At 38.9% G+C, this 12,447-nt stretch overlaps 1 pseudogene; it reads right to left on the bottom strand.

Annotated features, from left to right (window-relative positions):
* Positions 1–11,099: 11,099 nt before the first annotated feature.
* LOC100655329 (large ribosomal subunit protein uL23-like) lies at positions 11,100–12,061 on the bottom strand (annotated as a pseudogene).
* Positions 12,062–12,447: the final 386 nt, after the last annotated feature.

The following is a 12,447-nucleotide window of genomic DNA, read 5'->3' on the forward strand; positions in this document are numbered from 1 at the left end:
TGGTGACTATCATTTGTTCTTGCTTAAGTATCCAAGCTCATCTCTTACCACGCTCCTGCCTCAGACTTTAGGGTCCAGCTGCAATTAACAATTTCCTATTAGTGGTTAAGTGCCACAGCTGCTAACCAAAAAGTTCTCAGCTCGAATCCACCAGATGCTCCTTGGAAACTCTATGGGACAGTTCTACTCTGTCCTACAGGGTCACTATGAGTTGGAATCAACTCAAGGGCAACAGGATTCTCCCCCCCCGCCCCCCCGGCCCAGGCCTTTCCTCAGGCTATCTCTTAGTCCTGCTTTGTCTTACTAATTCCCTTGTCCTTTAGGGCTCCAAGTCAGTATCACCTTTCCTAGTCTAGGCTAGGTGCTTCTGTGCTCAATAGCAAGCTATCCTTATTTATCATTATCCTAACATTTATCGGATGGAATTTTTATTATCTCCTTACTAGCCTCTCCAACTACATCTGATTACCTCATTGCCCTGCAAAGGGCACACTTTCGGCTTTATTCCTCATTACTTTCCTCCTTTGGCCACGATGCTACAGCCACACTGGCCCTTTTTTTTGTCCTATGAATAAGCCCAGCCCAACCACATCTTAAGACCCTTCCTCTATGCATTCCTTCTGCTGGAGTGATTTCTTTCTCATATTCATAATGTTGTTAGGTGCCTTCGAGTCAGTTCAGACTTACAGCGACCCTAAGTACCACAGAATGAAACACTGCCCAGTCCTGCGCCATCCTCACAATTGTTGTTATGCTTGAGCCTGTTTTTGCAGCCATTATGTCAATCCATCTTGTTGAGGGTCTTCCTTTTTTCCGCTGACCCTGTACTCTGCCAAGCATGATGTCCCTCTCCAGGGACTGATCCCTCCTGACAACCTGTCCAAAGTATGTGAGACAGGGTCTCATCATCCTTGCTTCTAAGGAGCATTCTGGTTGTACTTCTTCCAAGACAGATTTGTTCATTATTTTGGCAGTCCATGGTATATTCAATATTCTTCTCCAACACCACAATTCAAAGGTGCCAATTCTTCTTCTGTCTTCCTTATTCATTGTCCAGCTTTCTTATGCATATAATGTGATTGAAATTACCATGGCTTGGTTCAGGAGCACCTTAGTCTTCAAGGTGACGTCTTTGCTTTTCAACATTTTATAGAGGTCCTTTGCACATGTCAGTCTCCCATGTGTCTGTCAGTTTGTCGTACCGTGGGGACTTGTGTATTGCTGTGATGCTGGAAGCTATGCTACTGGTATTCAGATACCAGCAGGGTCACCCACGGAGGACAGATTTCAGCTGAGCTTCCAGACTAAGACAGACTAGGAAGAAGGACCGGGCAGTCTGCTTCTGAAAAGAATTAGCTGGTGAAAACCTTATGAGTAGCACAGAAACATTGTCTCATCTTCATAATACTGGCTTTTTTTTTGTCATTCAGGTCTCTGCTTAAATATTACTTCCTTAGAGATGCTTTCTCTGGTTATTCAATCTAAAATATTTACCCAGACTTTGGCTATCATATCACCCTATCTTTGCATAGACCTTATCACTTATCCAATATTTTTCTTATTTATTCATTTGTTTATCATCTGCCTCTTTCCATTAGAATTTAAGTTTCAAGAAGGTAGGAATCTTTTCTGTCCTGTTTACATCTGTATTACAGTAAAACCTGTGAAAGCTGGAACATGTGTAATATGGATACCTTTTAGAGAAGGAAAACTCAAAGATTTACCATGAAAATGAGTGATGGAAAAGTGGTAAGGCTGAACCATTTCAAAGGTGGAAAACTTGAGAGGCCTGGGAAAACAACGTCAAGTTTCGACTCTCTTAGGTTTTGCTGTATTAATGCAGAGGACAGTAGTAGCTATTATTATTATTAGGTAGTCAACCATGATGACTAAGGTGTGTCTGACCCAAGCCATTGTATTTTTAATTGCCTCATATGCAAGCTATGAGTTGGAATCAACTTGACCACAATGGGTTTGGTTTTTTGGTTTTTGTACGCAAGCGAAAGCTAGACAATGAATGAGGATGATTGAAGGAGAATTGATGCCTTTAAATTATGATGTTGGTGAAGAATACTGAGTATACTATGCACTGCCAGGAGAGTGAACGAATCTGTCTTGGAGAAAGTACAGACGGAATGCTCCTTAGAAGCAAGGATGGAGAGACTTCTCACTTAATTTGGACATGTTGTCACAAGGGACAAATCCCTGGATAGAGACATCATGTTTGGTAGAGGGTCAGTGAAAAAGATGAATACCCTCAAAGAGATGGATTGACACCATGTCTGCACCAATGGGCTCAAACATAGTAACAATTGTAAAGATGACACAGGACCAGGCAGTGTTTCGTTCTGTTATATAGGGTTGCTATGAATCAGAGCTGACTCGACAGCATCTGACAACAACAATCATGACGATTGTTGAAGGTTGAATGAATTAATAAACTTATAGTACAGTCATGTGTGGGTCTGTTTGGGCAATGCCCAACTGCACATATGTCTGTGATCCCATAAGGTTATAACAGAGTTCATAAAGCCCGATTGGAGATCTATTACTGTGAAGTGCATCATGGCTCCCAAATGTAGCAAAATCAGTGCTAATTATAGCAGCAGCAAGAGGCAAAGGAGAAGTACCAATTTGGTATTTAACTCCAGATTTTAATATAATGGGCTTTATGGCAGTCTGTCCTTAAGTACAAGTTGTCTGTAAGTCAGACGTTCATAACCTAGGGACTGCCTGTATAAAATATGTTGTTTGCACAATGTCCAAATCACATAACATCCTATTTCACAGAACATGTTGTGCGTGTTAAGTGGTGCATGACTGTACTTCAAAATCCAGGCTAAAGCAATTATTATTGTTAAGCACTCAAAAAACATTTGCTGATTATTAAATAAATTAATGAAAATCCAGAGGTTCTCTAAAACCTAAGTAAAACCGTACATTTTGGTAATTTCTACTCACACTAATCTTCCATATACTTCTTATTATTTTGTAACCTAGTCACACTATGTTCTTAAACTTTTTTCTATTGATTTACATTTTGTAAGCCTGTGAGGGTAGCTGTATTTTATACTTGTATTTCCCTGTGACACTTAACGAAATTTGGAAAAATCTATTTTCAGGTAGATTTTTATATCAGTGGTTTGTATAAGGAAAAAGTATAAGGAAAAAGACTTCTCTAGGCAAATATTATTGTGATAGGTGATGCATATCTAAAGTGAATCTACTAAGAGCCAGAGACCCTATGATGATCTTGAATAACTGAGACCAAATATTCATAACCTTCCATGACTTAATCCTGGAGATGTCATTTCCATGACTTTATGGATGTTGCCTGGGATGGCCCCTAAGAAGATTCAATATGATTCAGTAATCACTGAAGATGCTTTTCTATAACTAGATTCAATCATAATTTCTTACTCCTGCTAATAGAACATGCTTCAGGTTATGATTTAAATGTCTTTCTGCTTTACTTACAAGGTGTGAGACTTCGGGCAAATTACTTGATCTCTCTGTGTCTCAGTTTCTTTTCCTGTAAGATGAAAGATAATAATAGTATTGGCCTCTCAGTGTTGTTGAGAGGAGTAAGTATGTTGATATATTTAGTAAAGCACTTAGAACTTTGTTGGGAACAGAGAAGGTGCTACATAGGTGATAACTATCATCATTATTATTTTTAATAATCCAAATTAAAATATCAGTGGGGAATTTTTAAGAAATGTTTAAAGTTTAAGTTTTTATGTTTAACTTAAAAACAATAAAACAAAGCCTAGAAAAGAATAGGTTTGTTCAACTTTCAAGTTCCTGTTAAAATAGTGAAATCTTTATCTTTGTAAAACTACTTGGTAAATTTACCTTCAGAGATTCTAGAATACAGTTCATAGAGTCTAAATCAATGGGGTTCAAATGGGGTTCTGTGGGGCTCCTTCCAAGGTGACTGTGGGGTGTTTGGAGTGAGGAAGAGAATGGAACTTGAGTCTGTGAGATTCTCCTCAACCCTCCTCCATTCATTCCTATCACAGCTCCTTTTTCTGATTAAAAAACAAAACAAAACAAAAAAGACTTTGCCTGAGATTTAAAGAGTCCACGCCTTAAAAAAGGGTGAGATTATTGAACACTATTGATTTGGATTACAATTTGGGGCAGTAAAGTTAAATGAATGCCAGAAGAGACTCAGAAACGTGCTCTTCAATGCCAAGTAGCTAAAGCTAATGGAAGAAATGATGTAGTAAAAGAGTTGAACATAAGATTTCAAAGGGCGGCTTAAGAAAACAAAGTATTATAATGCCACGTGCAAAGACCTGGAGCTAGAAAACCAAAAGAACATGCTCAGCATTTCTCAAGCTGAAAGAACTGAAGAAAAAAATTCAAGCCTCAAGTTGCAATATTGGAGAATTCTATAGGGAAAATATTAAATGACACAGGAAGCATCAAAAGAAGATGGAAGGGGGAGGCGGGGCCAAGATGGCGGACTAGGTAGACGCTACCTTGGATCCCTCTTGCAACAAAGACTTGGAAAAACAAGTGAATCGATCACGTACATAACAATCTATGAACCCTGAACAAAAAAACACAGATTTAGAGACGGAAAACGAACAAATACGGGGAAGCAGCGATTGTTTTCAGAGCCTGGAGCCAGCGTCCCAGTCAGCAGATTTTCTGGAAAAACTAGTTTCCCAGTGATGGCTCAGAGACAGCAGTCCATATCAAACCACATAAAGAAGCAGACCATGACAGCTTTTACAACCCCCCAAACAAAAGAATCAAAATCTTTCCCAAATGAAGATACAATCCTGGAATTATCAGATACAGAATATAAAAAACTAGTTTACAGGATGCTTCAAGACATCAGAAACAAAATAAGGCAAACTGCAGAAAAAGCCAAGGAACACACTGATAAAACCGTTGAAGAACTCAAAAAGATTATTCAAGAACGTAGTGGAAAAATTAATAAGTTGCAAGAATCCATAGAGAGACAGCATGTAGAAATCCAAAAGATTAACAATAAAATTACAGAATTAGACAACGCAATAGGAAGTCAGAGGAGCAGACTCGAGCAATTAGAATGCAGACTGGGACTTCTGGAGGACCAGGGAATTAACACCAACATAGCTGAAAAAAAATCAGATGAAAGACTTAAAAAAAATGAAGAAACCCTAAGAATCATGTGGGACTCTATCAAGAAGGATAACTTGCGGGTGATTGGAGTCCCAGAACAGGGAGGGGGGACAGAAAACACAGAGAAAATAGTTGAAGAACTCCTGACACAAAACTTCCCTGACATCATGAAAGACGAAAGGATATCTATCCAAGATGCTCATCGAACCCCATTTAAGATTGATCCAAAAAGAAAAACACCAAGACATATTATCATCAAACTCACCAAAACCAAAGATAAAGAGAAAATTTTAAAAGCAGCCAGGGAGAAAAGAAAGGTTTCCTTCAAGGGAGAATCGATAAGAATAAGTTCAGACTACTCAGCAGAAACCATGCAGGCAAGAAGGGAATGGGACGACATATACAGAACACTGAAGGAGAAAAACTGCCAGCCAAGGATCATATATCCAGCAAAACTCTCTCTGAAATATGAAGGAGAAATTAAGATATTTACAGATAAACACAAGTTTAGAGAATTTGCAAAAACCAAACCAAAGCTACAAGAAATACTAAAGGATATTGTTTGGTCAGAAAACCAATAATATCAGATACCAGCACAATACAAGGTCACAAAACAGAACGTCCCGATATCAACTCAAATAGGGAAATCACAAAAACAAACAAATTAAGATTAATTAAAAAAAAATAATACACATAATAGGGAATCATGGAAGTCAATAGGTAAAAGATCACAATAATCAAAAAGAGGGACTAAATACAGGAGGCATTGAACTGCCAGATGGAGAGTGATACAAGGCGATATAGAACGATACAAGTTAGGTTTTTACTTAGAAAAATAGGGGTAAATAATAAGGTAACCACAAAGAGCTATAACAACTCCATAACTCAAGATAAAAGCCAAGAAAAACGTAACAACAAACATAAAGTCAAACACTATGAAAATGAGGATCTCACAATTTACTAAAAAAAAGTCTCAGCACAAAAAAGTATGTGGAAAAATGAAATTGTCAACAACACACATAAAAAGGCATCAAAATGACAACACTATTTATCTATAATTACGCTGAATGTAAATGGACTAAATGCACCAAAAAAGGGACAGAGAGTCTCGGACTGGATAAAGAAACACGATCCGTCTATATGCTGCCTACAAGAGACACACCTTAGCCTTAGAGACACAAACAAACTAAAACTCAAAGGATGGAAAAAAATATATCAAGCAAACAATAAGAAAAAAAGGAGTAGCAATATTAATTTCTGACAAAATAGACTTTAGACTTAAATCCACCACAAAGGATAAAGAAGGACACTACATAATGATAAAAGGGACAATTGATCCGGAAGACATAACCATATTAAATATTTATGCACCCAATGACAGGGCTGCAAGATACATAATCAAATTTTAACAGTATTGAAAAGTGAGATAGACACCTCCACAATTATACTAGGAGACTTCAACACACCACTTTCGGACAAGGACAGGACATCCAGTAAGAAGCTCAATAGAGACACAGAAGACTTAATTACAACAATCAACCAACCTGACCTCATTGACTTATACAGAACTCTCCACCCAACTGCTGCAAAGTATACTTTTTTTTCTAGCGCACATGGAACATTCTCTAGAATAGACCACATATTAGGTCATAAAACAAACCTTTGCAGAGTCCAAAACATGGAAATATTACAAAGCATCTTCTCAGATCACATGGCAATAAAACTAGAAATCAATAACAGAAAAACTAGGGAAAAGAAATCAAATACTTGGAAACTGAACAATACCCTCCTGAAAAAAGACTGGGTTATAGAAGACATCAAGGAGGGAATAAGGAAATTCATAGAAAGCAACGAGAATGAAAATACTTCCTATCAAAACCTCTGGGACACAGCAAAAGCAGTGCTCAGAGGCCAATTTATATCGATAAACGCACACATACAAAAAGAAGAAAGAGCCAAAAGCAGAGAACTGTCCCTACAACTTGAACAAATAGAAAGTGAGCAACTAAAGAATCCATCAGGCACCAGAAGAAAACAAATAATAAAAATTAGAGCTGAACTAAATGAATTAGAGAACAGAAAAACAATTGAAAGAATTAACAAAGCCAAAAGCTGGTTCTTTGAAAAATTAACAAAATTGATAAACCATTGGCTAGACTGACTAAAGAAATACAGGAAAGGAAACAAATAACCCGAATAAGAAACGAGAAGGACCACATCACAACAGAACCAACTGAAATGAAAAGAATCATATCAGATTATTACGAAAAACTGTACTCTAACAAATTTGCAAACCTAGAAGAAATGGATGAATTCCTGGAAAAACACTACCTACCTAAACTAACACATTCAGAAGTAGAACAACTAAATAGACCCATACGAAAAAAGAGATTGAAACGGTAATCAAAAAACTCCCAACCAAAAAAAGCCCTGGCCCGGACGGCTTCACTGCAGAGTTCTACCAAACTTTCAGAGAAGAGTTAACACCACTACTACTGAAGGTATTTCAAAGCATAGAAAATGACCGAATACTACCCAACTCATCCTATGAAGCCACCATCTCCCTGATACCAAAACCAGGTAAAGACATTACAAAAAAAGAAAATTATAGACCTATATCCCTCATGAACATTGATGCAAAAATCCTCAACAAAATTCTAGCCAATAGAATTCAACAACATATCAAAAAAATAATTCACCATGATCAAGTGGGATTTATACCAGGTATGCAAGGCTGGTTTAATATCAGAAAAACCATTAATGTAATCCATCACATAAATAAAACAAAAAACACATGACTTTATCAATTGATGCAGAAAAGGCATTTGACAAAGTCCAACACCCATTTATGATAAAAACGCTCACCAAAATAGGAATTGAAGGAAAATTCCTCAACATGATAAAGGGCATCTATGCAAAGCCAACAGCCAATATCACTCTAAATGGAGAGAACCTGAAAGCATTTCCCTTGAGAACGGGAACCAGACAAGGATGCCCTTTATCACTGCTCTTATTCAACATCGTGCTAGAAGTCCTAGCCAGGGCAATTAGGCTAGACAAAGAAATAAAAGGCATCCAGATTGGCAAGGAGGAAGTAAAATTATCTCTATTTGCAGATGACATGATCTTATACACAGAAAACCTTAAGGAATCCTCCAGAAAACTACTGAAACTAATAGAAGAGTTTGGCAGAGTCTCAGGTTATAAAACAAACATACAAAAATCACTTGGATTCCTCTACATCAACAAAAAGAACACCGAAGAGGAAGTAACCAAATCAATACCATTCACAGTAGCCCCCAAGAAGATAAAATACTTAGGAATAAATCTTACCAAGGATGTAAAAGACCTATACAAAGAAAACTACAAAGCTCTACTACAAGAAATTCAAAAGGACATACTTAAGTGGAAGAACATACCTTGCTCATGGATAGGAAGAGTTAACATAGTAAAAATGTCTATTCTACCAAAAGCCATCTATACATATAACGCACTTCCGATCCAAATTCCAATGTCATTTTTTAAGGTGATAGAGAAACAAATCACCAATTTCATATGGAAGGGAAAGAAGCCTCGGATAAGCAAAGCATTACTGAAAAAGAAGAAGAAAGTGGGAGGCCTCACTCTACCTGATTTCAGAAGCTATTATATAGCCACAGTAGTCAAAACAGCCTGGTACTGGTACAACAACAGGCACATAGACCAATGGAACAGAATTGAGAACCCAGATATAAATCCATCCACATATGAGCAGCTGATATTTGACGAAGGCCCAGTGTCAGTTAATTGGGGAAAAGAGAGTCTTTTTAACAAATGGTGCTGGCATAACGGGATATCCATTTGCAAAAAAATGAAACAGAACCCATACCTCACACCATGCACAAAAACTAACTCCAAGTGGATCAAAGACCTAAACATAAAGACTAAAACGCTAAAGATTATGGAAGAAAAAATAGGGACAACCCTAGGAGCCCTAATACAAGGCATAAACAGAATACAAAACATTACCAAAAATGACAAAGAGAAACCCGATAACTGGGAGCTCCTAAAAATCAAACACCTATGCTCATCTAAAGACTTCACCAAAAGAGTAAAAAGACCACCTACAGACTGGGAAAGAATTTTCCGCTATGACATCTCCGACCAGCGCCTGATTTCTAAAATCTATATGATTCTGTCAAAACTCAACCACAAAAAGACAACCCAATCAAGAAGTGGGCAAAGGATATGAACACACAGTTCGCTAAAGAAGATATTCAGGCAGCTAACAGATACATGAGAAAATGCTCTCGATCATTAGCCATTAGAGAAATGCAAATTAAAACTACGATGAGATTCCATCTCACTCCAACAAGGCTGGCATTAATCCAAAAAACACGAAATAATAAATGTTGGAGAGGCTGCGGAGAGATTGGAACTCTTATACACTGCTGGTGGGAATATAAAATGGTACAACCACTTTGGAAATCTATCTGGCGTTATCTTAAACAGTTAGAAATAGAACTACCATACAGCCCAGAAATCCCACTCCTCGGAATATACCCTAGAGAAACAAGAGCCTTCACACAAACAGATATATGCACACCCATGTTTATTGCAGCTCTGTTTACAATAGCAAAAAGCTGGAAGCAACCAAGGTGTCCATCAACAGATGAATGGGTAAATAAATTGTGGTATATTCACACAATGGAATACTACGCATAGATAAAGAACAGTGACGAATCTCTGAAACATTTCATAACATGGAGGAACCTGGAAGGCATTATGCTGAGCGAAATTAGTCAGAGGCAAAAGGACAAATATTGTATAAGACCACTATTATAAGATCTTGAGAAATAGTATAAACTGAGAAGAACACATACTTTTGTGGTTACGAGGAGGGGAGGGAGGGAGGGAGGTAGAGGGTTTTTTATTGATTAGTTAGTAGATAAGAACTACTTTAGGTGAAGGGAAGGACAACACTCAATACATGGAAGGTCAGCTCAATTGGACTGGACCAAAAGCAAAGAAGTTTCCGGGATAAACTGAATGCTTCAAAGGTCAGCGGAGCAAGGGTGGGGGTTTGGGGACCATGGTTTAAGGGGACTTCTAAGTCAATTGGCAAAATAATTCTGTTATGAAAACATTCTGCATCCCACGTTGAAATGTGGTGTCTGGGGTCTTAAATGCTAACAAGTGGCCATCTAAGATGCATCAATTGGTCTCAACCCACCTGGATCAAAGGAGAATGAAGAACACCAAGGTCACAGGGTAACTAAGAGCCCAAGAGACAGAAGGGGCCACATGAACCAGAGACCTACATCATCCTGAGACCAGAAGAACTAGATGGTGCCCAGCCACAATAGATGACTGCCCTGACAGGGAGCACAGCAGAGGACCCCTGAGGGAGCAGGAGATCAGTGGGATGCAGACCCCAAATTCTCATAAAAGGACCATACTTAATGGTCTGACTGACACTAGAGGAATCCCGGCGGCCATGGTCCCCAGACCTTCTGTTGGCCCAGGACAGGAACCATTCCTGAAGACAACTCATCGGACATGAAAGGGACTGGACAGTGGGTGGGAGAGAGATGCAGATGAAGAGTGAGCTAATTATATCAGGTGGACACTTGAGATTGTGTTGGCATCTCCTGTCTGGAGGGGGGATGGGAGGATAGAGAGAGTTAGAAGCTGGCAAAATTGTCACCAAAGGAGAGACTGGAAGGGCTGACTCATTAGGGGGAGAGCAACTGGGAGAACGGAGTAAGATGTATGTAAACTTATATGTGACAGACTGACTTGATTTGTAAAAGTTCACTTGAAGCTCAATAAAAGTTAATTAAAAAAAAAAGAAGATGGAAGGAATACAGAGTCACTATACCAGAAAGAATTGGTTGATGTCAACCATTTCAGGAGGTAGCATATGATCAAGAGCCTATGGTATTGAAGGAAAAAGTCCAAGCTGCACTGAAAGCACTGGCAAAAAAACAAGGCTCCAGGAATTGACGGAATACCAATTGAGATGTTTCAACAAACTGATGCAGAGCTGGAAGTGCTCACTCGTCTATGCCAAGAAATTTGGAAGACAGCTACCTGGCCAACTGGTTGGAAGAGATCCGTATTTATGCCTATTCCCAAGAAAGGTGATCCAACCGAATGCAGAAATCATCGAATGGTATCATTAGTATCACACACAAGTAAAAAAAAAATTTTTGTGGTGAAAAAAATTTATATTTAGAATTAGCCAGCTGGACTCAGTTTAGATGATCCCAATTTTGTTGGCAACATCCAAAGCAGCATAGTCAGGAGCCAGTCGAACATATGCCTTCTTCTCTCCATCAGGTCTGGTCAAAGTGTTGACCTTAGCCATATCAATGTCGTAGAGCTTCTTTACAGCCTGTTTGATCTGGTGCTTGTTGGCCTTGACATCCATAATGACCACAAATGTGTTGTTATCTTCTAACTTCTTCATGGCTGACTCCGTGGTCAAGGCAACTTGATGATGGCATAGTGGTCAAGCTTGTTTCTCCTGGGGGCGCTGTTCTGAGGATATTTGGGCTGCCTTCGCTGCCTCAGCGTCTTGGGCTGCCGGAAGGTGGGTGAAGTGCAGATCTTTTTTTTTTTTTTTTGTGGCTGTGGACGCCTTTTAGCACTGCCTTCTTGGCCTCCAATACTTTTGCTTTGGCTTCAGTTTTGGGAGGGGCAGGGGCTTCCTTCTTCGCTTTCGGCGCCATCTTCATAAAAAGGGCAAGTAAAATTTTACTGAAGGTAATTCAAAAGTGGTTGCTGCAGTACATAGACAGGGGACTGCCAGAAAGTCAAGCTGAATTCAGAAGAGAACATGAAACAAGGGATATCATTGCTGTTGCCAGAAGGATCCTGGCTGAATGCAGAGAATACCAATAAGATGTTTACTTGTATCTTACTGACTATGTAAAGGCATTTGACTGTGTGGATCATAACAAACTGGATAACATTGAGAAGAATGGGAATTCCGGAACACTTAATTATGCTCATGAGGAAACTGTACATGGATCAAGAGGCAGTTGTTTGAACAGAACAAGGGGATACTGTGTAGTTCAGAGTCTGGAAAGGTGTGCATCAGGGTTGTATCCTTTTGCCATACTTAATCAGTCTGTATGCTGAGCAAATAATCTGAGAAGCTGGACTCTGTGAAGAAGATCAGGGCATCAGGATTGGAGGAAGCCTCATTAGCAACATGCATTATGCAGATGACACAACCTTGCTTACTGAAAGTGAAGAGGACTTGAAGCACTTTCTGATGAAGATCAAAGACCACAGCCTTCAATATAGATTACACCTCAACATAAAGAAAACAAAAATCTTCAC

This window comes from Loxodonta africana, chromosome 4, assembly GCF_030014295.1.
Source record: "Loxodonta africana isolate mLoxAfr1 chromosome 4, mLoxAfr1.hap2, whole genome shotgun sequence".
Taxonomy (NCBI): Eukaryota; Metazoa; Chordata; class Mammalia; order Proboscidea; family Elephantidae; genus Loxodonta; species Loxodonta africana.